The sequence below is a fragment of the Macrotis lagotis genome, chromosome 8 (assembly GCF_037893015.1).
Source record: "Macrotis lagotis isolate mMagLag1 chromosome 8, bilby.v1.9.chrom.fasta, whole genome shotgun sequence".
Classification (NCBI taxonomy): domain Eukaryota; kingdom Metazoa; phylum Chordata; class Mammalia; order Peramelemorphia; family Peramelidae; genus Macrotis; species Macrotis lagotis.
In genome coordinates this window covers 141,947,305-141,974,873 of record NC_133665.1, presented here as the reverse complement: position 1 = coordinate 141,974,873, position 27,569 = coordinate 141,947,305, and the positions used below count along the sequence as shown (strand labels likewise).

The 27,569-nt window shown below is 41.2% G+C and overlaps 1 long non-coding RNA gene across 1 annotated transcript; it reads right to left on the bottom strand.

Annotated features, from left to right (window-relative positions):
- Positions 1-667: 667 nt before the first annotated feature.
- Positions 668-26,764, bottom strand: LOC141494981 (uncharacterized). Its single transcript, XR_012470607.1, has 3 exons — positions 26,644-26,764; positions 25,882-26,001; positions 668-746 (listed from the first exon to the last, which is right to left on the bottom strand). It is a non-coding gene; the product is annotated as an uncharacterized LOC141494981 (long non-coding RNA).
- Positions 26,765-27,569: the final 805 nt, after the last annotated feature.

Here is a 27,569-nt window from a genome sequence, read left to right as displayed (position 1 = left end):
TTCAGCCAAGAATGATTTTTGAAAATACTTAGAATCAGCTTCTGAATTTGGGTTCACTTCCCTTTATCACCATCTGTGTATCCATGGCAAGTCACCTTTCCCCTCTGGGACTCAGTTTCTTGTCCTGAAAAATTTTAGCAACATATCCAGTGGTGGGATTCAAATAAATTAACAACCAGTTCATCAAACTCAACATAAAATTAGGTATCGGTTCTGTCGAACTGGTGTAAACGAGCTAAATGCCACCATTGTACATATCTATAACTTAATCAGAGGACCTGAAAGGTTAAGTAACTTGCCCAATGTTCCATATTGTAGATTATTTATGTCAGAAGAACTTGAATTCTCACACCAAATCTTTCACTCTCTCCATTGTTGCAGGTAATCTTTCTGCAAACTCAGAGGTTTCAAGTCCCTGGGGAGCCAGAGAGGCCTCTCTGGATGACCCACAAACAGTTAACTGCTGGAATCATTAACACTCATCCACAGAAGATGGCCCAAATTCAAGCACATTCAGTGGGGTGCAATTCACCACAGCAAGACGCCTGTGATCTATGCCAGCAGGTCCCCCAGTGACTGTACAGCCCTCTTCCTGTCTCTGGCAGAACTCAGAATAAGAGAAAAAGGAAAGTTTTCATAAGTCTAGGAACCACTTACTTGTCCAGAATGCAGTGGAAGCTCATGATTCAGGTGAGAATTCTTAGATTTCTCCCTCTCTGAGGTCCTGGGATTCTCTTGGGTCACATCTGGAAAATTAAGTCAACTCAGTCATTAACTCAAAATTTATGGACCATGTAGACAAGTCAAGGCACCAAACATTTATTGAACCCTTGTGATTTGACAGGGGTGTTTGGGGTATTCAGAATGGTGCTGCTGCTGAATCCTTTCCAGGGCTTCTCATGCAATTTTGGTGTCAATTTTCACCTAACTCTTACCTGTGGTTCTAAGAATCTGTAGTATACTAAATGATCAAACCCCAGTAAATTGGCTCAACAAATGGGCCAACTCAGGTTGAGGATAACCAATAGGCTTCAAATAACTCATCAGGGGATTAGTGTTGTATCTAGCATATGGAGTGTCAAACGTGTGAAGACTTCCTCTGTGGAATAGATGAATGAGAACAATTTGTTCCAATGGTCATGGAGGTGGCAAAAGCAGATGCTGTGGAGCTCTTAGAGCTTGGTCAGATACCAAAGATGCCAGTCTATCACCAGCTATCTTAACTTTTACCTTACCACTGGACATCTATGTCTCAGGAAGAGAGGCTAATGACTTTGCACAACCCTAACTCACTTATACCCAGTTCATTGGCAATTCAAGATAATGTCTCGTAGTGTGATTGGTATTCTACAAAAGCAAAGGGCAAATAACAACAATACTATGTGCCAGTCACTATACTATGTTGTAGGGATTCAAAAAAGGTTTGTAAAAAAGCTCTTTTCTCAAGTAACCCTTAGGCTAATGGGATTTGAGGGATGAATGTGGTTGGCAATGAAAGTCAGATGGCTGGTTATTTCAGAGGACAATCCTAACTCCTGTGTAGTACTCAAAGCCTTATTTATTCAATACCAAATCAATTCAATTTTTAAAAAAGTATTAAGTATAAACTATACACAAAAAAAACTGTGCTAGGTGTTAGGGATTCAAAGACCAAAAATGGCAGCCTCTGCCATCAAGGACCTTTCATTTCTAGTTAGAGTATACATGTGAAAACTTATTAGCTATTTCACCAGGTCTTTGATTTCACAGGTGTGAGGAACTCATCTCCACCAAAATAGATCAAAATTCATTTGCATTTTTTTAGGCTTAGAAGGTTGTCTGAGGATACTGAGAGAGTTAGGAGAATTGATTGGTCAGACCAGTATTAAATATCATAGCTAGGATTTGAACACACTAAAATAAACTTCCTCCAAATTAGAAAGGAATATTTGTGGAAATTAAGTGAATGTCCTTCAATTGTGGAATGGCTTAGCAAACTGTGGTATATGTATGTCATGGAATGCTATTGTTCTATTAGAAACCAGGAGGGATGGGAATTCAGGGAAGCCTGGAGGGATTTGCATGAATTGAGGTTGAGCGAGATGAACAGAATCAGAAAAATATTGTATACCCTAACAGCAACATGGGGGTGATGATCAACCTTGATGGACTTGCTCAATCCATCAGTGCAACAACCAGGGACAATTTGGGGGGTATCTGTGATGGAGAATACCATCTGTATCCAGAGAAAGAATTGTGGACTTTGCACAAAAACCAAAGACTATTACCTTCAATTTAGGAAAAAAAGCCATTAACTTATTATGTAATTTTGCTATCTCATACTTTATTTGCTATCTCATACTTCCTTAAGGATATGATTTCTCTTCGTCACATACAACTGAGATCAGTGTATACCATGGAAGCAATGTAAAGACTAACAGATTGCCTTCTGTGAGCGGTGGGGAGAGGGAAGCAAGAATGGGGGGGGGGGGGATTGTAAAACTCAAAATAAATAAAATCTTTCTTAAAAAAAAAAGAAAGCATTGGGGTGGCTAGGTGGCACAGTATATAAAGCACCGGCCCTGGAGTCAGGAGTACCTGGGTTCAAATCCGGTCTCAGACACTTAATAATTACCTAGCTGTGTGGCCTTGGGCAAACCACTTAACCCCATTTGCCTTGCAAAAACCTAAAAAAAGCATTAATATGAAAAAAAAGAAAGGAATATTTGATTTCATTTAAGGTCAGCTCATTTGTTGTAAATGTTAATGTTTTTTCTTGAACCTCATACATGAAAGTGTTTTCTCTTTTCCTCTTCAAATTAAAATAAACAGTGTATATATAGCAAATTTTAAAGAAAGTAAATCAAGGATAAGTGATAAATACAGACACACATACATTTTGCACATTTATTAATTTGAAGAAAATATAAATAGTATATACACAATATGCCTGCTTTCCTTACACTTAACATTCAGTCCCCAGGTCTTTCATTAGTCATCCTTCAATAAGGTTTTAAAAAATTCTTTACATACCCATATGGAAAGAAGATACATGAAACCACTAAGAACATTAATATTATTGGGGTCATTAGAAGGGGTCTGCATAAACAGGGCAGGGTTATAAGTCTATTTTGTTGAGATGATCTCAAAAAAATAATAAAGGGCTAGAGCAGGCTATGTTTATACCTCACTCTCAATAGAGTAGGTTCGAAAAGGGAAGAATATATATTTACTTAATTGAGTATAGACATCTCTTTTATGCAATAATGAATTAAGAAGGGAAGAGGACAAAGAAAAAGCTGAGCAGATAGAAAGGAGGGTGGATCAAGTGAGGCAGTGGTCAGAAACTTTTGTGGAGAGTCAGGATAAAAAGAGAAAGAGGTCAAACAAAAGAAAATGACACAGAGGAAAATACACAAACAGTAATCACAACTAGGAAGGGTAAATGAGATGACCTCACCCATAAAATGGAGGTGAACAGCTGAATGGATTAGAAACCAGAACCTAACAATATGTTGTTTATAAGAAACATACTTGAAAAAAGAAAAACATTCAGAGTTGAAACAAGGGACTAGAGAAGACTCTATTATGTTTCAGCTGTTTTAAAAAAAAGTCAAGAGTAACAATCACAATCTTATACAAAGCAAAAGTAAAAAATAGCTTTTGATAAAAATTGAAAAAAAATGAAAATTGAAAATCTTTCAACAAATTGAAAGAGATAATTATGGAAACTACTTTTCACTAAAAGGTACACAGCCAATGAAGTAATATCAAAAAATATTTACAGTATGTTTCTCTGATGAAAGCTTCACTTCTCAAACAAATAGGGAACTAAGTAAAATTTATACAAACAAATATTAATTGATAAATGGTCAAAATATATGAAAAGACACTTTTCAGAGGAAGAAATTAAAGCTATCTATAGTCATATGGAAAAAATATTTGAATCACTATTGATTTGAGAAATGCAAATTAAAACAAGTCTAAGCGACCACTTCACATCTATCAGATTAAATAACATGACAGAAAAGAAAGATGAGGCAAAATTGTGAAATGGTCCAATCATTCTGAAGAACAGTTTGAAACTATGGTCAACAGACCATAAAACTATGGATATCCTTTGCCCAGAAATATCTCTACATAGGTCGATATCCTAAAGAGATAAAAAAAAAAGGATAAGGACATGTATGTGTAAAAATATTTATAGTAGCTCGCTTTTGTGGGGACAAAGAGTTGGAAATTGAGGGAATGCCCATCAATGGGGGAATAATTGCAAAAATTGTGATATATGGCTGTGATGGAAAACTCATTGTGCTAGAAGTAATGATAAGCAGGTTGGTTTCAGAAAAATCTGGAAAGACTTGTATGAATTGATCAAAGTGAAGTGAGTGGAAGCAGATGGTTGTATGCAATTACACCAATATTATTGTAATAATGATTGATTATGAAAGGCAGCCACTCTGATCAATTGACTGATCTGTAATAATTCCAAAGCATTCATATTATAAAATATAAAAAGAACTGATGAACTCTGAGTGCAAACTGAAGTATAATTTTTAACTTTATTTTTCTTGCTTTTTTGGCAACATGGTTAATATAGAAATATGTTTTGCATATTCACATGTTAAATCAATATCATATTTGCTTGCCTTCTCAATGGGTAGGAGGAAGGGCTAGAAGGAAGGAAAGAATTTGGAATTCAATTTTTGAGTATGTTAAAAAAATAAATAAATTATACATTTTTAAAAAAAGAAGAATCAGACTATATAGGAGTTGTAAGAGACCTTGGAGTTGAGATACTCCAAGTCATATTCTAAAGCATGAATTCCCTCTACAATATCCTTGAAAAGGGATCATTTGGTTTTGGAGTCCATACTCCCCTGTCAATGTCTTCTTTTTTTAAATGTTGACTACCTCTAGCTCCAGAAAGTAGATTTAGAGATACAAGAGATCTTAAAAAACAATATAGTCTATTTACCTGAGTTTTCAGCTAGGGAAACTGAGGTCTAGAGAAATCAATTTGCTTTTCCGAGGTGACACAGATAGCAAATTCCAGAGCCAAGATTTGAACTCAAGTTCTCTGACTTTGAGTGCAGTGTTCTTTCTGCTATACAATGACATTTTCTTCTTCTATGACATTATTTCTGATTCTCTTTACCATCCTAGGTGCCTTTTCCTGGACACTTTCCATATTATCAATGTCTTTGCCACATTGCTATCTGGAGCACCAAATTAATTGTTGCCCCTGAACTATGTGTTTCAGAAAGTCACCAAAATTCAATATGGCTGTCCAGTAGGCATCTTAAATTCTCCATGTATAAGACAAAATTAATTATCTTTTCCTGAAAATCCTCCTCCCTTTTGAATTCCCCAAACTGTCGAGGGTACCTAGTCATTCAGTCTCACAACCTCAGTGACATACTTATTCACCCTCATCCATATATCCATTCCATTATCAAACCTTGTCATTTCTCTTTGCAAACTACTTCTGAGCATTTTCATCGGCTGTCCCCATGCCTAGAATTCTCTGCCTCTTCATTTCTACTTCATGACTTCTCTGACTTCCTTCAAATCATAGTCAAAATCCCACCTTCTACCAAGAAGTCTTTCTTCAAATCCCTCAAAGCTAGGGTCTTATCTTTGATGCTTATCTCTTCATACTGTATTTATCTTTTTTCACCTTAGTTGTTTACATTTTGTCTTCCCCATTGGACTGTGAGCTCTTTGCCAACAGGAATTGTCTTTTGCTTTTTTCCCCAGTACTTATTACTATGTCTTGCACAAAGTAGGTATTTAATAAATGTTTATTGACTAACACTTCTCATATATGACCATCCCTCTCCAGTCATACAACTATAGTCCTGGTTTAGACTTTCAGCATTTCTCAACCAGATTATCACAATAGCCTGTTAACTGACCTCCTTGCCTCAAGTCACTTCCCACTCCAATTTATTTTCTATTTAACTGATGATGATGATGATGATTGTTCTATGGTGTACCTGACCATCTTACCTCTCTGCTCAATGTCTCCCTATTATTTCCAAGATCAGATATAAAGATCTGACCCATTTCTACCTTTCCAGCTTTCATGCACCTTACTCCTCCATTCAGGAACTCTATAATATAGCTACACAGACCTCTGTCATGACATTCTATCTCATTTCTATACTTTTGCATCTCTATGCCTGCCCCCTCAACTCCACTACAGTTTCTTTAGCTTCCTTGAAGATTCAACTCAAATCTCATCTTCTATTGGGGGGGGGGGGGGGGGGGGGGTAGTCCCTGGTTAATGTTCAATGCCTTTGTATTTCAAATTACTTTCATCTACACTTATATAAGTTTATTTAACTTGTTGGCTCACCCATTGGTATATATTCTTTACATCTTGAGGTCAAGTCTCCAGTGGTTAGCATAAGGATTGGTACACAGACATTTAATAATTATTTCATCCATTTATATTCTTGAATTCTATGGGAATAGAAAGAGATAATGAGAGAATTCTTGAAAAGAATTGGACAAGCTTGATGACTGATTCAACATGGGATTTGAAAGAGAACCTGCTGTTCTGAACCTTGGAATCTGGAAGAATATCTGTTCATCATTGAAAAAGAAAATGGGGGATGTCTAGATGGCACAGTGGATAAAGCACTGGCCCTGAAGTCAGGAGTACCTGGGTTCAAATCCGGTCTCAGACACTTAATAATTACCTAGCTGTGTGGCCTTGGGCAAGCCACTTAACCCCATTTGCCTTGCAAAAACCTAAAACAAAAAAGAAAAAATGGGAAAAATAGAAAAGGGAACAAGTTTGAACAAGATTATGGCAACCCTGGTTTTAGACATGAGGCCACTAGGTGGTGCAATGAATGATGCATTTAACCTAGAGTCATAAAGACCTAGGTCCAAATCTAACCTCAGATTAAGCTGTGACATTGGTCAAATTACTTAAATCTCTGCCTCAGTTTTGCCATTTGTAAAATGGAGGTAATCATAGCACCTTCCTTCTAGAGCTACTGTGAAGATCAAATGAGATCATATTTTAAAGTACTTAGCAATGCCTAAATAAATGATATCTCTGTTTGGACTTGCAATGGTATATACAGCTATTCTGAAAATTCTTGTAGACTTCTGAAAAGAAAGAATTGACATTCTGTGGAGAAGTTAAACATAGATTTGAGGATTGACACATGAGGCAGAGTGTAGTGGAATTCACAGATGGATGAGCTCTCCATGGGAGTAAATAGAGAGAAGGAAGAACAGAAGGCTGAGAATTGAGGGATACCCACTTGGAGGGTAAAGGCAGAAGATAAAAAGAGAGCAAGGAAGAGAACTCAGAAAGGTAGTTACTGTAATTCAAATCCACGAGCATTTATTAAATGCTTACTAATTTCAAGACCATGCAGGGGATATAGGAAAGAAAAAGAAAAAGAAATTGATCTCTGCCTTCATGGAGTTTGCATCCCATGGGAACAGGAGGATCCAACAGGTTCACAAGTTAATAATGATACAACATAAAGAAGGGGGCAAATGAGAGATTCAGACAAAGAGTTTAAGGAAAATATGCAGAAGGAGAGGTTATTTAATAGCTAGAATCAGGATACACTTTCTAAAACAGGGATGGGGAACCTTTTTTTCCTGCCAAGGACTATTTGGATATTTATAACATCACTCACAAGCCATACAAAATTATCAGGATAGGGGCAGCTGGGTGGCACAGTGGATAGAGCAATGGCCCTGGAGTCAGGAGTACCTGAGTTCAAATCCGGTCTCAGACACTTAATAATTACCTAGCTGTGGGGTGGCTAGGTGGCGCAGTGGATAAAGCATTGGCCCTGGAGTCAGGAGTGCCTGGGTTCAAATCCATTCTCAGACACTTACCTAGCCATGTGGCCTTGGGCAAGCCACTTAACCCCATTTGCCTTGCAAAAAAAAAAAAACCTAAAAAAAATAATTACCTAGCTGTGTGGCCTTGAGCAAGCCACTTAACCCCATTGCCTTGCAAAAATAAATTATCAGGATAATAAATTAGCCTGCTATAGTTGGTCAAACACTTAATTCACCCCTAAAAATTTCCCAATTTTATTAAATTTCAAATCCTGCCTGTGATTGCCTTGGCAACACTCGAGCAAGGTTCCCCATCCCTGTAGCTAAAGGAAGGAACAACTGAACTGAATTGACCTTGAAGGAAGATAAGGGATCTGAAAGACAAGGTGAAAAGAAAGTACATTTCAGGCATCAGGAATGACTTGGACAAATGTACAAAAATGGGAAAAGAGAGCATAAGTTCCAGCAACATCTAGCAGTGAAGTTTTGAACATAGAGGACATGAAGGAAAAATGTGAAAGATTGGAGTCAGATGATGGAGGGTGTTAAATGCCAAATGGGTATTTTGAATGTTGTACTTGAGACAAAAGGGAGCTTTTGATTGTTTTTGAGTGAGGAAGTGACATAGTCAAATCTGTACTTGAGAAATACTATTTGACAACTGAGGAGAAAGAGAAAATAGATTGGAGAAGAAAGAGTTCAGAATCAGAGACTCAAGTTAGGAGTCTATTGCAATATTCTAGGAAACTTCCCATGGGAAAGGAAAGGAGATAAAAAAGCAAGATATCATATAGGGGAAAAACCAAGAGGATTTAACAACTGAGTATGTAACAGAATGATGAAGAGTCAATGGCTCCAAAAGCATATCACCATCCTCCTAGTAATATGCTCAACAGAAATAGAGAAGTTCAGAGAATAGAGAAGAGTAGGGTCAAAGATGATGAGTTCCATTTTCAAGATATTGAAATTAAGATACAAGAGATGTTGAGCAGAAAGTGAGAGATTTTGTAAGGCTCAAATGAGATAATGAATGTAACCCACTTTACAAAAGCTAAAGGACAATATGAATGCTATTCATTGTCATCATCATCATCATCATCATCATTATTATCATCATCATTAGCCTATGGTCACTAAACCTTCATTCTGGTGATAATTTCATTTCCTGAGCTTTCCACTGCAGTTCTGTGGATCTTAATCAATATTTATAGAGCAACACAGGAGTGTGTTGGGAAATACTAAACAAGCTCTCAAAAACAGTATACACACAAATTTAAGTTTATTACTATTTTACTAAGTCCAGACAATCAAAAACCAATAAATTAAGATCTGAATTGTAGTGACTGCTGAAAATTTAATAACTGTATCTCACAAACCGGTTCAAGCTGTCCCCATTACAACCTGGAGATTTACATACATCAGTTCAGGAGGGAGAGATTATGAGAATACAGTCCTGGGAAACAACTACTAAATGATAATTTAACTCATGGAAGCTTTGAGATCAACAAGGGAAAAAATGGGGAGAGAGAGAGAGAAGAAAATTCAGCAGAGTTTTGGAAGAAAGGGACTGCTGATGAAGCAACAAAGCAGAAGTAGTCAAAGAGGAAGAAGGAGAACCAGGAGAAAAGTGTCAAACAAATCCAGGTAAGTGGAATATCTAAGCACAATTCAAATAAACAGAAAATACTAAAAGAGGATAAAATAATATTAAATAATAGCAAGTTAAATCCATAAGGAGAAATCCATAAACTGGTAAATATGACATTAAATATTTGGGTGAAAATTTTTCTACATGAGCCACCATTAAAATCTATGGAAATTCCTTTTCTGTTCTGTCCTTCCTTCATTTACAAAACAAATAGCAGTCTAGAAAATAGAAAAATTCTTCTTCCTATCATGGTTTATTGAAGGAGTTTTTAAACTCTCTGTGAACCAACATGAACCAGAATTAATATCTACAAAAACTGTAATAACCCCATCCTCCTTTCTTCTTGCTGCCAAGAAGACCCAAAGTAATCTGGCCAAGATTGAAGTCATCTAGACTGGGCCTAGGCTAGGAACTCAAGGGAGGAGATGGAGTATCCATATGGAGGAGGAGGGGCTCAACAGTGTCAAAACTGCAGAAAGGTCAATGGGAAGAAGAATTAAGAAAAGGCCACTGAATTTAGCAATTAAGAAATTACCGGTAACCTTTGAGACAGTGATTTCTGTAAAATGATGGAGTTGGAAACTTGATTGCAAGGAACCAGAGAGTGAATGAGACTCTGAGGAAGTAAAGGCAATAATGGCAAGTTAAAACTCTAGAGATTAAAGGATGATAATAGAGGAGACAAAGAGAACGATCAGTCATTTGAGGAGATGTCAGGGTCCATGGAAGGTTTTTAAAGGTGGAAGAGCGTGAGGTGTTCATGGGTGGCCAGGAAGGAGCCAGAACATAGGGACCATTTAAAGATGAGGTGGAAAGAGATGATCAATATGACAATAGTGTAGAAAAGAAAGAGACAGAATTCAGACTACAAGTACAAGAGATAGTCTTGGCAAAGACAGGGGTCCCCTTCTTCTCTGAGACTGAAGCATCCCTTAAGTTAATGAAGATACAGAGATATCGTGATGTAGTGAGTGATATACAGAAAGTGCTCACTACATATGTGGTGTCTCACTGATTGAATGGTTTAAGAGACATAGGAGATTTTGCCATGGCTGAACTCAATTTTTTTCAGTAAAGAAGGAGATTAGGTCATTTGCTAAATAATAGGAATGGGACTGGCATTGGGTTTATGAGAAAAAAAGATCTGACAGAGTCCCTGTGGATTGGATTAAGAATCAGTCAGATTTGGCTAAAGAATTTGCCACAGAGCAGTGAAGGATCAGTTGTATTTAGGAAACTTAAATAATTATAATGAACTTGGCACAGTTATATGATTTCCTTTAGCAGTGTTTAGCAGCATGGGGGGTAGGAGAAGAGAAGGTAGAAAGGGCTAGAGGGCCTGGAGTTGAAAAGTTGCCAGACATAAATGACAGAATGAAAGAGCAACAGACACGAATGTAAAGTACAGTTGAATTGGTTAATGATGCCATCAAGATTATGAAAGTGAGGAAAATGAGACCAGACCAATGCTGATGGACCAGAACTTCATAGAAATAATGAAAAAGATTGAGGACTGAGAACAATGGGGTGGAATCATAGAAGGGAATTTCAGGGTTCAAGATTATGCGACCACTCCCATGGGTGACTAAGATAGGGTTGAGGTGTTGGTCACAGAAGAGAAGAAGGTCAGAGAACTGGGAAGGCAAATTGTTTGAAGTTCATCAGTGTCAATACCCATTTGGCCCAAGATAAGGAATCAGGTTGGGATGGAGAAGACTGCAAAGAGATGAGAGCTGATAGGTAACAGTAACAATAATCTAAGCAGAGTTTCTAGATGAATGGAATGAACCAGAATGAGAGAGAAATTCCCAAGATGGGGCAACCAGGTGGCACTGTGGATAGGGCACCAACCCTGGAGTCAGAAGAATCTGAGATCAAATTCAGCCTCAGACAATTACCTAGCTGGGTAACCTTGGGCAAGTCACTTAACCTCATTGCCTTGCAAAAAAACAAAAGAAGAAAAAAAGAAAGAAATTTCCAAGAGATGGCAACAGGGAGAGTCAAATAGAGACATGGAAAGCCAGTTTCTCTCACTGGAATGAGAAAATGCCTAATTGATTGTTAAGGTATTAAGGTTTTCTGGAGAATGTCAAATTTTTGTGAACACTGGATGGAAATAGTATGAAAGAAAGTTTAAAGATGGAGACATCTTTAATTATAGAGAAGAACGTACAGAAGTCACAGTAGAAGGTAAGAGCAGAAGAGAATAGGGATTGAGTGGGTTGGAAATATTCTAAAGAAGGCTAAGGGCTTAAGGAAAGGTCACAAGGGGGAAAAGGGGTTTTTTCCTATAGAAAATATAGTGAGTTTGAATCATAGAGGTGAGAGGAATAGTAACTAAGAATTTGCCAGGTCAGAAGAAATAATTATCAGAGTATTCACAATTGATTGGAGTTAGGGGATTGGAGGAGGGATTAAGAAAAATAGAGGTCTCTAATGTTGTACAGTGTAAGGAAGGGGCAATTTGATGGCAAAAGCCAACATATCCTAAATATAAACTCTTCTGTTGGGCACTTAAAATCCTTCACAGATTAGTTCCAGTCTTCTTTTCCAGGGTAATAATACATATCACCCGTCATAAGTCAAGATGCATATTTTCTAGAAGAGTTTTGTTTTACTTTGGGGGGCTGTACATTTATTCACTGGAAAAAAATTAATAAATAGCTAGCATTTATATTATTATAGTTCTTACTATGTGCCAAGCTTTTTATAAAAACTTAAAAAATTTTATTTATGGCATTGGGGTTAAATGATTTGCCCAAGATCACACAGCTAAGTAATTATTAAGTGTCTGAGGGCAGAGTTGAACTCAAGTCGTCCTGACTCCGGAGCTCTATCCACTGCGCCACCTAGTTGCCCTGTGCTAAGCTCTTGTCAAATATTATCTCATTCGATCCTCACCACAACCCTGAAAGGTAAGTACTATTCGATTTCAGAAAAGCCTAGAAACACTTGCATGAACTGATGCTGAGTAAAGGAAAGTGAGCAGAACCAAAAGAAGTTTTTAAACATTAATAGCAATTCTGTGTGATCATCAACTATAATGGACTTACTCTTCTCAGCAATGCAATGATCAAAGACAATAATAAAGGACTTGTGATGGGAAAAAACCTCCACATCTGGAGAAGGAACTATGGAGTCTGAATGCAGACCAAAGCTTACTTTTTTCAATTTTTGAAATTTGTTTTCCCTTTTTCCCTTTTATGGTTTTTCTTTCTTTTTGTTCTGATTCTTTTTTCACAACATGATTAATATGGAATATGCTTAACGTAGTTATACATATATAATTTATACTAGATTATTCCATGCCAAGGGGATAGGGGAAGGAAATGGAGGAAAAAGTAAGAAATTCAAAACCTTACTAAAAATAATTGTTAAAAACTACCTTTGCATGTAGTTGGAAAAATAAATAAATTTAATGTTTTAAAAGATAGGTCCTATCCTTATCCCTGAAGAAAATGAGGCAGAAAACACTTGACGCAGCTTGACAAATCGGTGTCAGAGGCTGAATTTAAACTCAGTTCCTTTTTGACTGCAGATTCAGTATTATATCTACTGCACCACCTAGCTGCCAATTAAAAAATAGTTTAAATGATCTAGTGGATGCTACCCTGTGTATGGTGTACTACCTCCCTCTTATTCTCCCTTCGTACAGACTGCCCCGCCCCCATACCTGGAATACTCTCTGTTCTCACCTTTGCCTCTTGCAAGGCCTAACTCCCTTCAAGATTCAGCTCAAATAGTACTTTTGAAATGAGTCCCTTCCTGATTGCCCTCCCTAATTATTTGTCGCCAGCCTCAGACACTTAATATTTACGTAGCTAGGTGACCTTGAGCAAGTCATTTAACCCCATTGCTATTCATTTTGTATTGCTTTAGGTCTACTTATCTATGTACCTACTATATCTGCACCTCCCCTATCCTTGTAAGGATGGAGGATGCCATCTCCTTGCAGACAGGGACTGTCTGTATCCTCCGAGTCTGTCTGATATACAGTAAGCAACCAATAAATGTGGGTTGTTTGCTTGTATGATATTGAGCATGTTTGCTACGTCTTTCTTGGAAGCTCAGTTGGACCGGATAATCTCCAAGATCTCGTTGAACTCAATTTGCTTGATTTGGGTAATTAAAAAATTATTGGTATCTTTTAGTCAGACCTAGCAATAGACGAGGGAGACAGATGTTTTGAAGGGAAGGGGGGGAGACTCAAAATGGAATGCATAAAAATGATTGCTTTTTATAAATATGCATTTTATTGCCAGAAAATCCTGTTCTCCACAGCTCCTCTGTGTTTATTTTGTGACATGCTCAAAGCATCAGATGGGCAGATACAAATACAATCAGGAGGCCAAGTTATTCAATATTCTCACTTGGAGAGGGAATGGAGGAATTAGGGCGATGAGGAGTGAAAGGATAGATCAGAAATTAGAGGGTTGAGTTTTTCTTCCAAAGGTCAAGCTGTGAAAGGAAAGGCACTGCCAAGACCCTGCTGGGACTGGGCAATGGAACCTGATGAAGTTGAGATACAAATTTACCTTGGGTAGACTGAGAACTCAAAGGTCTCTGGGGGCAGAACGATCACAAAGCCACCCCTTCTGCTGACTAATCATTACTTACGATCTAATTTGTAATGCAAAATGGCTTTTTGGGTGATGGGCAAAGTGTTCAGCTTGCCCATTCCATTGACCCTATTCTTTTACAATACTCTCTACCTTCGTCCTGTCTGCATTTGGTTCAGGATGTTAGGGAACCTGGGGGGGGGGGGATCTTTAAGCTACAATTTGCAAGCTACAAGAGACCATGGGGGTCGTTTCATTCAGCTGCTTGCCTCTAGGCAGTGCTGCTACTAAAACCTTTCCCGAGAGTACATGCTATCTATTTTTTTTTACTAAAATGAATACATCTCTGGTTCCGAGAGTGGTCTTTAGAAGAGACCTTGAGCAGAACCTCCGGGATAAAAGGAGCCCTGCAGCTTCAGACAATCGCCTCACACAGATACGAGTCCACGCACCCCTTCCTCTGTGGCCCGTCACTTCATTCTGCCTCCCTCTGCAGCTAGGAGGGAAAGGATTCCTCTCTGGGGATGGCTGCCCCCCCTCCAATTTAGTTACACAGGAATCTACGTCTCCCTTCATTTCTTTCCCTGCCTCTATCTCTCCCCTGGCCCCTCAAGGCCATATTCCTAAAGGTGTGTTTTGGGCTGTCCGAATGTACAGGCCCTGCCTCAGCTTCCAGGTTCATGAAGACCCCAGGTACTTGGAGAGCTGCAGGCGAGCCCCCGGGCTAGGGAAAGATTAAGGCAGGCCAAAGGGGAAAGGGAAAGAGGGAATAAGGGAAAGGGAAACTCACAAGAGGGAGGAGAGGGAAAGAGAGAAGAGAGAAGAGCGGAAGTGAAGCCAAGAGGAAGGAGAAAACGGTAAAGGAGAAAGGGAAGAGGTCCTATCGGCCAGGGAAATGGGAGGAGAGTAAAGCTGGAGCAGAGGGGAGGGGGAGATGGTGAAGAGGAGAACGAGAAAAGGATCGGGAGGAAAGGAAAGAAGAGATAGAAGGACAGGAGAAAACGAGAGGGAAAGCCATCAAAGAAGTGGGGCAAAGAAGAAAGCAGCGAGCAAAGAAAAGAGATGGGAGAGGAATAGAGGGGGGGGGGAGAGGGAATGGGGAGGGGAGGGGGAAAGGAGACAGAAATTGAGGGAGCAGAAAAAAGGGAGGGAGAAGAGAAAAGAAAGAGAAAAGGAGAGAAAGGAAGAGAGATACAGAGAAGTGGGGCAAAGAAGGAAAAAGATGAGAGAGGATTGGAGAGTGGGAGAAGAGGAAGAAGGAAGACAGAGACGTGGAGGGAGTGGAAAGGAAGGGCGAGGGAGAGAGAAGAAAAAGGGGAGAGAAGAGAAAAGAGATGGAGAAGTTAGTGGGCAAAAATAGAGGAGAGAAAAAAGAGGGGAGAGGGGGGTAGAGAGTGGGAGGGGAGAGGGAGACAGAAGTCGAGGGAGCAGGAAAGAGGGGAGGGAGGGAGAAGAGAAAAGAGAAAGAGGCAAGGGAGAAAGGAAAGGAGGGCTGGGCTGCCGGGGAGGGGAGGGGCCGGTGGGCTGGCTCGGGCCCGGCCCCGCCCCCGGGTGCCCACTCGGGGCTCGGAGAGGGCTGGCGCCCCTCCTCTGGCGACTGGCGAGGCCGGCGAGGAGAGCGAGCCCGCGAGCCAGCGAGTGCGGAGCGCCGAGCGGAGCGGAGGCGAGCCCGGCCCGGCCCGGCCCGGCCCAGCCCAGCCCAGCCCAGCCCCGCGCCGCGGCCGAGCCCAAGGTCCCGGCGGCTCCGGGAGGCGCGGAGCGGCCGAGCCCAGCGCGGCGGCCAGAGCGCAGCGGCCGGAGCCGAGCCTCAGGCGGCCCATGCGCCTCCTCCAGCTGCCCCAGGAGCGCAGCCCCGGCCCCGGCCCCGGTCCCGGCCGCAGGTAGGGGGGCTGGCTGGCTGCTCCGGGAGAGGGTGCGGGGGGACCGCGGGGGGCTGCCCGGGACCGCAGGGCAGTGCCCGGGCAGCCCCCGCTGGAGCTGAGCCTTGCGCCTTCTTCTTCCAAAGAATTCGGGGCTGAGGGGGGTCTGCCAAGGACAAGGCGAGGAAGACGTGAGAGTTGGAAAAGCGGGGCTCGCCCCCCCATCATGAGCAGGGATCAGTTCTCCCTAGAGACTTGCAGAATTCTCACCCCCCTCAGAAAAACTGGGGGAAAGAGGCTGGAGCTCCTCAAGGCTTCCGACTTCATGTTCCCTCCTACCGAGGGTTTGGGGGCTCTCTGCCCCCCCTCCCCACCCCAAGCCCCAACTCTGCTGGAGCTGGGCTCCCTGCGATCCTCTTGAGCGCCCCCCAGTCTGCCTCCCCCCATTCCCATGCTCCCTCCCTCCCCTGTCAAAGTCCCCCCCATCCCACTCCAGGGGTCTGGAATCTGAACCCCAGATCGCGGTGGTCAGTTTGGGGCTCTCCCCCCCCCGGAGTCCGGCTGTTGTATTACCTGTAGGTCACCGCTGTGTGCCACAGCTGCCTTCAGCTCGGACTACAGGTGTAGCCCGGAGGTGTTGAGATGAGTTTAAGCTTTGGGAAAGGGGGGAAGATGTACCAAGTCCAAAAGCCGATTTGCTTTCTCGTGTCGCCGATGCCTCCGCCGCCCCCGGCCCCCCTTCCCCGCGCCCCCCTCCATCTCTACCCTTTGTCGGGCCCGAAGGGGAATACCAAGGACAGGGCTTCGATCTGGCGACCTTTTCAGGGGAAGTGAAAGGCGGATTTTGCCTCCCCTCCACAGTCCTGCCCCGCAAGGAGAGCCCCCCTTTGCCAGCCTTTTCCTCCCAAACCAGAAAGCTCCCGGTCTTTTGTCTGGGAGAATTACAGAGCAGCGAAGCCTCGTAAGGGAACCTCCGGTTCTTGTTTTGAATCTCCCTCTTGGCCTGGCACTGCTTTCACAAAATGAAGGGGGGGGCGGGTAGAGAGAGAGGGCGCAGGGAAAAGGGATCCAATGTACCCACTAATTATGCATTGAGAACAGTTTCTTTTGATGGGAACTTTTTTCAAAAATAAATGTTCAAATGATTTTTTATGGAGAGTCCACCCCCCACCCCCAAGGAGCGGGGGGGGGGGGGGCTCAAACCAGGGACTTTTAGGTAAATGATCCCATAGGGAGTCTTTCAAGAACAAGAATCATTTTCTTTCTTCTGAGCAATGGGGGGGGGGGGGGGGAGGCAACCTCTGCTGCCTCTAGCCATGGGAGCCAAGAAAACGGTCCATTTCCATCTCATTTTTTCCCTCATCAGAGGTGAGTCTGACCATTCTGCATTTCCCAGGTTTGGGGCAGTGAGATGACTTTGACCCCAGAAGTTGAAGACTGGGAGGTGTGTTCTGACATTTCTAGTAACCAACAGGGTTAAATGATTGAGGCGATGACAAGCGTGTGGAAATACGGAGAGGAAAACAAAGGGAGCTTTTGAGCCAAGAGCTCAATTCATGATGGGTGCGAGGACAAACAGCAGGTCCAGAGGCAGTGGGGAAGACAAAGAATAGAGCTGAGCTTGTTTCCAGAGAGCAACAGCAGTCCCGGCTGGGGCTTCTCAGGTGGATTGAAAGAGCACCCTGCTAAGAGCCGCTAGAAGGGGGAGAGAACTTCTCCCCACCCCGGAGGTGTAGATCCTACAATTTCGAGAGCTTTGTCTGCTCCCTACTGGACAGATGGTTAGCAAGATGCAAGGACTTCCCCAAAATCTGGATGAAAAAAATGCTGTTCCCCTAGCTTCAGGGAGCACTTGCTAGATTCTGATCAGGAAATGAACAAATTGAGGCTACAAATGGCAAGCAGGAGTATCCAACAACAAATGCATCAAGCAATTGTTCTGGGGGGGCCTCCAGTTTGAACTTCGGGGAAACTATGCAATGATAAGCACCCAGTGGGTCCTCAGTCAGAGAAGCTGTAAAATACTCACGACTGTCTCCTTGGTGTAACAAAACTCAATTTCCCAAAAGCTACTGAAAGAAATGAGTATAAATTCAAATTGGTTTTGGCAGCTACCTCTGATACAAGATTAAGGGAATGTGTTTTCAGAGGGTTTTGTTTGGAATGGAAAGAGCACTGGTTCTAATCCCAACTCTGCTACGTCCTAGCTGTGTGACCTTGAACAAGTCAATATATCTTTCTGAGCCATCCCTCTGTAATAAGGGACTTGAACCAAATGATCCTCAGCCCTTCCAGCCCTGAAGTCATTTCTTGGGAATAAAAAACAACCTTCTTGTTTGCTGTTTATGAAGGTCTCATAGGCATCTCAAGTTTATCATAAAATATAGTCTAGAACAAAGGTCAGCCTATTTAGTGGGTTTTGCATAAAGAAGGGATTCTTTTTCTTCTGGGTAGTGTATCTCCTTTAGCTGTAGCACAGACATCCTGAGCCAGTCAGAATTAAGAGATGTCTTTCTCTGCTTTCTTCTTGCTTGCAAATGGATTATGAGCTGAATGTCAAATCCTTTGGAACTCCAGCTGCCTCTTTGGGTCTATGCAGCCAACCAACAAACCCATATCCATTATTACTTCCATAGTTAAGGTAGCTGAAAATAGCCCAGCTGAAGATAGAATGGGATCACCATTCAGCAGCAGCCAAAGATGAAATCAACAAGTCACCAAACAAAGGCATTTATTAAACATCTATTATATGCAAGGAATGATGCTAATCGCTGGTTATACAAAGAAAGGCAAAAATAAAAACAGGCAAAAAAATAATCCCCAAAGAACCCTAGTTCCTGCACTCAAGGAGCTTGGTCTAATGGGGGGGGGGGGAGTCCTATTTGAGAAATGCCAAAGACAAAATGAAATCCCCTTTCTTTCCATTCATCCTTGAATGATCATATATTGCTGATTAGTTTTGCTGACCCCAGAGATGGCAGGTGGCTGAAATTCAAAATTGGCCTTGACCCAATGACTATCCTCCTGTTCCATGATCCTTCAAGATGGTAAATGAACTCTGATGCCTCAATGAAGGAGAAAGAGTGACCTAATCACTATGGACATTCACTTATCAGCTGCAGCCCTGGTGTTGAATTGAATTGGTACCACTTAACTCCCTTATAAACCTCAAATGAAGAGAGAAATGTTCTCCAAGTCGACCTCTCTAACTGGTTTTATGGTACCTAAACTACCCTCCCAATTCTACCATGTAGGATATCCCAAACCTTTCTCTATCCATAATACAGTGTAGATAGCCACATTTCCTGTAGAGATGAAAGAGCCCAGCATTGACTGTGATTAGAATGAACAGCAGTCCCCTTTTTCGCTAGTTTGAATGTCTTGTTAATCACAATCCATGACAGTGCCTCCATGGATTTGGCTCCTATTCCCTGGTCCTTTAGGCTTTTGCCCACATTTCCCTTTTTCCAGAGGTAATTTGAATGAATTGATGCATTATTCGGGGGGGGGGGGGGAAGAGCTGAAAGCACCAAGTGCAAAAATGAAGCCAAAAAAAGAGGGTTTCTTAGAGTCAGTAGCCAACATAGTTTTCAGGCAGACCCCACACCATTTTCAACCTCTTCCATGCTGTCTCCCTGGGAAACCAATAAAGGATTAGGGTGGCTATTGGGTTCACCTATGAGATCTAGAAGGTGACTGCCTTGCTATGAGCCAGGACTAAGGGAATATGGTACGGGGTTGTCAACAGAAACATTTCAGCTAGTTGGTTGAAGAGCCATTTTGTGGATGAATTAATTGAGAAGATGAGAGATAGGGATGACAGGTACGTTTCAAAGGAGAGCTATTATGATAAACAGGGTGTAGTTTGGCATTATATAACCAATCATTGAGTCACAAAGCAAGTTTGGATGTTATAGGAGAGCTCCCATTCTCATGATATACAACAAACCCATATCAAGAATGGTTTTGGGGTGGGTAGGTGGTGCAATGGATAGAGCTCTGGCCCTGGAGTTAGGAATACCTGAATTCAAATCCGGCCTCAGACACTTAAGAATTACCTAGCTGTGTGGCCTTGGGCAAGCCACTTAACTCCATTGCCTTGCAAAAACAAACCTAAACAAGAACCACAACAACAACAAAGAATGATTCTATGATATAGTGGGGAAAGACTGCATTTAAAATCAGAAAACCTAAGTTCAAATTCCAGCTGTGCAACTTTCTACCCCTTAAACCTAAACCAAGTCACAACTCTTCCTTGGTTTCAATTTCTTCACTTGCCAAAATAGGGCATTAGATTAGGTGATCTCTAAATATGACATCTAACTTTAATTCCTATGGTCATGTGATTCTCAGTGCTATCATCAATTCAATACTGTATATGTAATCTTAAAAATGAACCATACAGTGGTCCCTTTTACTCACAGAAAATTTGAATTTGATGTGGACAGAACCCAAGAAGTCATTTATTCTCCATTCCCCTATCCCTATCCCCCTACCTGATTCATAACCCCCTTCTATAGGTTCTCAGAGGTCTGTTTCCAAATTTTGTATGTACATATGAGCAACCCAACCCAAAGCATCTACTATATAAGAGACATTGTCTTAAAATCTAAAACTATAAGACCAAAAGGAAACAGTCTCTGCCCCCAAGTAAACTTAATCATCCCAATCTTGTTTCTCACTGCATAGCAGGAAATCAATATGGTAAAAAAAAATTATCAGGAGATGCAGGTTCAAATTCTGACAGACAATTATTAACTTTTATGAACAGAGCAATTTATTTGACTTTGCCAATGCTCCATTTTCTGAACTGCTAAATGGAAAGATAAGATTTGCACAATCTACCTCACAGAGTTCTGGTGGCGAAATTGAGTTATAAGCTTCAAACCTAAATCTGAGTTCTTGCTGTTTATCTTCTCCAAAGAAGACATAATCTGCTACTTAAGGGTCGCACCCTTCTATGATTTTCTAAATAGTCCTGCTATCTTTGGGAACCAATTGCGTATGGAAGGGATAGACAGAAGGGAATGGAGCGGTCAGTTCAGTTTTACTTGATCGGATATGACAACAAAATGGCATCCAATTCGATCTGAGCTGCCCACAGTGAACACTTGTCTATTTTTATATTTCTTGCAAATTAGAAATTACAAGGTGGTCAGACCTTGCCATATGATTGGTTGTGGCATTCTCAAAGGGAGGTAGAATGCCATCTGAGTGGAACAGGCTGCCTTGGGGTTCCAGAGAATCATCCATGCCAGGAAGGGACAAATCCATGTTTGCTATCATGACCTTGGGACAGGCTATGTGCTTCTTTAAATATAAATGCCTATGTGTTGTCTTAATAATAGTAGGAACAAGAGCAGCTAGATGGCACAGTGGATAGAGCACCGGCCCTGGAGTCAGGAGGACCTGAGTTCAAGTCTGACCTCAGACACTTAAGAATTGCCTAGCTGTGTGACCTTGGGCAAGTCACTCAACCCATTGCCTTACAAAAAAACTCAACAATAGTAGGAACAATAGCTCACAGAAGATCATAGAAGGTACCTCAGAGACCACCAATCTGAATCCCTTTATTTTGCCTAAGAGGAAACAGATACCCAGTAAGGGTAAATGACTTGTCTAAAGTCACACTTGCATAGGTAGTAAGCATCAGATTCTCTAACAAGAGTGGGATGAAGGGGAAAATAAGCCCACTGTGATAAGCAAGTTTGAGTTTTTATTACTGTGATTTGAAATATCTCATTTTATCTTCCTAATTATTATTATTAGCATTATTAGTTGAGGCAATCGAGGCAGACAACAGTTAAGTGACTTCTTCAGGGTCATAAAATTAAGTTAGTAAGGGTCTGAGACTGGATATGTACTCGAGTCTTCCTGATGCCAGGCCCAGGGCTCTATCCACTGCACCACCTCACTAGCCACTATACTTTTGGATCTACAAAGAATTTTATATAGAGATTCATAGATGTGGAGTTGGAGGGGCACATTTAATCCAATTTCTTCCCTTTACAGAGAAGAAACTGAATCATGGTAAGCTTAAGTGATTTACCTGAAGTCATATAACTAGTAAGTGTCTGAAGAGGAGTTTGAATCCAGGTCTGCCCTGACTCTGCCTCCATTTTCTATTTCCTATCCCTTGCATTTTAACCTGAAAGAAAAGATCTTGGTGCTTGTCATAAGAGGTCAGAGTATGTGTGGAGGGTAGAAATGCTGGATTTGAAGGCAGTAAATTTGTCTCTGAGTCCCAGCTGTTATTTAGGAGTTTCCTGACCTTGGGAAAATCAAGACACTTCCCTCCATCTCACTCTGTTCATCTGCAAAATAAGGGAGTTGGGAAAAGATAATTGTGAAGATGCCATCCAACTCTAAATGCTCTAGTCATGTTATGACTTCCCAAACAGTGGGGCTCCGTGGTGCTAGTGATAGAGAAAACAAAACTCTGCTGCCAGCTTTGTCTCTAATGAGTTGTGTAGCCTTGGATAAGTCACTTGTTCTTTCTAGGTTTCCTCATTGATTAAAAAGAGGGCTATAGGGGTGGCTAGGTGGCACAGGGGATAAGAGCACTGGCCTTGGAGTCCAGAGTACCTGGGTTCAAATCCTGTCTCAGACACTTAATAATGACCTAGCTGTGTGGCCTTGGGCAAGCCACTTAACCCCATTTGCCTTGCAAAAAAACTAAAAAAAAGGAGGGCTATGGACTACTTCTGGGGTTCATGATCTGGAGTCTTTGAACTGGTTTTATTTGGGAAATTACTTTGATAACTATTTCCATAAAATTGGCTTTCTTTGTAATCCTATGTAATTTATTTTATACTTTTAAAAACATTATGAGAATATTTAGATTGACATTTAAAAATATATTTCAGTTCTACCATTCTGTAACTAGATGTCATTTCATTCTGCAAGAGAAGTGCCCGATGCCGTCACTTCTTTTCCTGAAGGGTCAATTAATGACAATCTCTTTGAATCTCACAGACATTCAGCTCTCCTGTCTGCAGTCTCACTCATTTATAAAATCATTTTTTGGTCAAACAGTGCTGGGAGAGTGAACAGAGGGAACTGGATTTCTTCTCTCAGTTTCTAAGTGTGCTAGCATAGAATCGATTCCAAGTCTATCTCTTCATCCACTTGTAGCTATGCCCTGTTTTCCTTCCGTGCAGAATAACCCCTAACCCTATCCAGTCATCTCAGGTGTTTATGGATCAATAGAAAGGGAAGCAAATAAGAAGGTACAAGTGATTCATCTCCACTCTCCAGAATAAAAGTGAAGGAAAGCATCCTCATCCAGTTGCAGTCATTAAGGGCACATCCTCTTCTGGCAGAAAAGGTGGCATTCTGTTTTGAGCTTTGGCGACCCATTTCTGGGCTTTCACATTCAAATTTGGAGCCAACAAGAAGGGAATTAATTGTTCACCTATTGAATAGCCTTCCCACGAAGATGTTTCAACGACTCCAAAAGGGTTGAAAAATCAGCCTGAAGTTGTAGAAAGAATACTCAATATATTGTGCTGTATGCAGTCACCCTGGGTTTGAATTCTGGATTGACCAGGACAGCCCATGTGACCTTGGACAAGTATCTCTGGAGTCTTCCCACCTGTAAATTGAGAGAATTGGCCTAGGTAACCCTTATGTTCCTTCCAATTTCATATTTATTTATTTTATTTCATTTTATTTTATTTTATTTCATGTGCTGGTGTTGGAATGATATAATAGCTAGGAATTTCATATTATCCTTATCAACACTTGTTCAAAAAGGACTAATCCAGGGACTTTGGATCATAGAAATAGGTAGGTGGCGTAAATGTGGAGTCTGAAAGCTCTGCATTTAAATCTGACCTCAGTCACTAACCAGTCTCAGTTTTCCTCATCTGCCTCTAACCCTAATAGCACTTACCTCATAGGATCACATGAAATAGTATTATATAAAATGCTCTGCCAACCTAAAGCACTATTTAAATGGTAGCTACTATTACAGGATCGTAGATCCAGCTAAGAGGGACCTTAGAGCTCATATAGGCTAATTCCCTCATTTTTCAAATAAAACAAAAGTCAAAACCCTGGAAGCTAGTGTTGAGCAATTACTTATCCAAGATCATGTGTGTAAGATCCTCTGATAATAAAGATGGCATTCTCCCCATTACAGAGACTTTTACTCAAGTCATTTGATGGGATGGACAGAGTAGTGTAAACCAAGACAAATATGACTGCCTATGATGTTCTCCCAATCCCAATGTGCTTGTCCAGGTGGAATTGGGTTAACAGGAATACTGAAAATTAAAACAAGCAATGGCATTCAGCTTGAGACGGGATGCAGGTAAAGAATCTTTATTTGGATTACGTAGTTAAGACAAACTTTTTGTATCCAAATGTAAGGTTTCTTAGGACCTAGAATGGAAGGGGTTAAGAGATCATTTAATCTACTCTAATCTTTGTAGATGAGATCACTGAAGCCAAGAAAAGTTAAATGACTTGTCCAAGGTCATACTGGTAGGGAGAGGCAAAAATAGGATGCAAACCTATGGCTTCTGACAACAAACAGCATTCTAAGCACTGCTACTTCTGACCCCAGATCCAATGAGCTTTTCACTCCACCAGATTACTTCTTCTTAGAACTGACAGTTCTTTCAGGTTGAATGTTAGTGGTATCAGATGATACACGTCTGGCATTTGTCTGGCCATATGTCTCCAGGTCAAACCATCACAAGTTGATTTTTCCCTTCCCTTTGGGAGTGACGCTTTCCATTAGGTCACTCCTCCTGCACTGTCCAGGCCTGAAGTCCTGAGTCCCCACTCTGGGGGCAGAAGGTGGCAACTTCCTATAGAGAAGAAAACCCTACTTCTTTTAGCATCCAGGCTCCCTATGCTCCTCCTTACTGCCCGAACAACCTTGGGCAAGTCACCAATCCTGAGATTCATCAGTAAAATAATAGAGTTGGCCAAGATCTCTAAGGTGCCTACTCTTCTTGTCAATAGCACTGCCTATGATTTATTTTTCTTTTTAAATCCACTTTCATCCTAAACCAGAGGTTTTCTCTCTGATACTCCTTTGGCAATGTGGCTCAGTGGACCCCATGGGACTAGGGTATTTGAGCCCATCAGGACAGGTCACAACAGGCTGAACAAGATCTTTGAATCCTAGCAAGAAGGCATCGTGGACCTCTTCCTCTTGACAAAGTTCTCTTAAAAGAATCAGAATAAATTTTGAACAGAAGCAGCTACCATCAACCTAGTTCCATTCTTCCAGAAATGATCCCTATAGCAGAGAAGCCCACAGGGCTTGGGGTTGAAATTTGGACACAACCTTATTTATATTTTAACATCATCTTTCTTAGGACTTAGGTTTGTGAGGGGGTTTTACAAAATATCAAACCGAATCTCCTCAGTTTACAGATAAGGAAACTGAAGCCCATAGAGAGTATATGGCTTGTCCAATGCTGCATTGAATATTTACATGAAATAGGTCTAGAAAGATATATTTAATTTTTAAGTTGTTTGGTACATCTTGTAGAGTGAAAGGACTTTTGGGCTAGGAGGAAGTTGGAAGGCCTAGATTATAATGCCAGTTCTAGATTAACTCTATAACCTTAGGTAAATTGATCTCTCTTTATGAGCCTCAGTTTCCTTATTTGTTAGCTGTACTGGCTGTTCCTTTTTCAGTCCTCATATTCTGTGATTCTCCAAAGAGCGGAAGGAAATCAGCATGCATGGCTTCCTCCTCCATTTTCCCCCTTTCTAATAGCTTCCCCCAAATTAATGACTTGAGTGGAAGATAATGGCTTTTTCTCTGAATGGCATTGAATGCCATTAATGATATGGTACAGATGTAGCAGTGTTAATTATACGGTGGGTATTAAGTGAAAATCTCAACCCCAGAGGAGTTAAAAGGCGCCACTGGAATTGTGACGGGGGAGTTTAAAAGGCGATGTCACTGTCATAAGCAATGAAAAGTGCGCCACGCTCTGACCCTGCAACCATCATCCAAAAACATCTATTGTCACTGAGGCTCATTGTCTACCTTGGGTGAAGATACCAGGTGTTGACTCCTTTGAGGAGAGAAAAGTCCACGCCTCAGAACCCCTGGTTTAGAAGAAGGAGGCAGCTTGATAGGACCCTCTCTATGGATTGAAGATGGCATCTACATGAGGAGATATGGAAAAGCAAGTCAGACTGGACTCCCTAAAAACAGGCTGATGATTTGAAACCCAGCTCTTTCTAAGTTATATGGACATGCTTCCAGGTCAACCAATCAGTATTGATTGACAGACATTGAGCATGCAAAGACAAAAATCCCTGCTCTCAAGGGATCACATTTCAACATGAATGTATGCCTATGTATCTAAATATATGCACATGTGTATCTACATATATACACACATCTGTGTGTCTACACTCACACTACAGTTTTCTCTGGACCCCAGGTATCTTTCTTTCTAAAATGGGTTTATTGGCTCAAATGGGGTATCTTTAAGTTTCCTTCCAGTTTGAACATTCTTTTATTCTAACGCCCCTAAGCCCTCTGCATGTGTATCCTCATCCATGCAATGAGAGTTATAATACTCTGCCTAGCTGTCACTGGGGTTTTAAATTTGGAGCGAGAAGGAACCCCCAAACCATCTAGTTTGACTCCCTCATTTTACAAAGTAACTGAGGTTCAGGAAGCTAAAATGGAGGGTTGAGTGCTACCAGCACCTGTAGGCAATGCAAAATGTTTATTAAATCAATTATTCCAGCTCAACAAAGACCATTTGTTGGCTGTTACCCATACCTCTCTGCTCACCTGATTTCTGTCCCTTCCTCCTGCTTTCCTCCCACTTAGCCCACTCCTGGCAGGTTTCTCTACCCTTGTCCTTACTCCGGGACCATTAGCACCTGGCAGACTGAAGGGAAGGAGCCCAATGTGCCTGGAATAATAGAGCTGGTGGAAGGATTCTGGTTGCCATGACAACAGAACATGTGCCCTTCGAAGATAATGGGGGAGCTGGAGCCCAGAGCTCGATGCTCTGTGTATGGAATGTTGATTTAGGCAGCTCTGAAGAATTTGTTTGTGGGGGCTCATCTGTTCTCCCTGTTCTCTTCCCTTCCCCACAGGGAAAGTGTTCATACTGACAGGAAAATGGTCATGCCCTCCTTTCTGGTGGAAAGACAATATTGAAGGAGTATTTGCAACCAAGTGGAGAGAGAGGCTGTCAGGTCCCAATTTCTCCAACCTGCAGGTTGGACACTGGAAATGGATGTGTGCATGTCCACATGATATGAGGAGGCAGCTCTATTTGATTTTTACTTGTTTTCAATCAACAAGCAGTTTTCTTTCTTCTTATTCCCCCATCCAAAACATTCTTTCTTACTTTCTTTTTTTTTTTTGCAAGACAGTAGAGTGACTTGCCCAAGGCCACACAACTAGATAATTATTTAGTGTCTGAGGACAGATTTGAATTCTGTTCCTCCTATTTCTAGGACTGGTGCTTTATCCATTGCACCACCTAACTGTTCCCCAAAACATTCTTTTGTAAAGAAAAAACAAGACCCTTGTTTAAAAAAAGTTAAACAAAACAAATTCTTTTATTGACCCAGTCCAAACTGATGTCTCATTTTGCATCTTAAGTCCATTATCTCTCTGTCAGAAAAGGAGTCATATGCTACACCATAGCTCCCTGGTATTTTACCAGTCACTTTATCAATCAGATTTCTTAAATCTTTTAAATT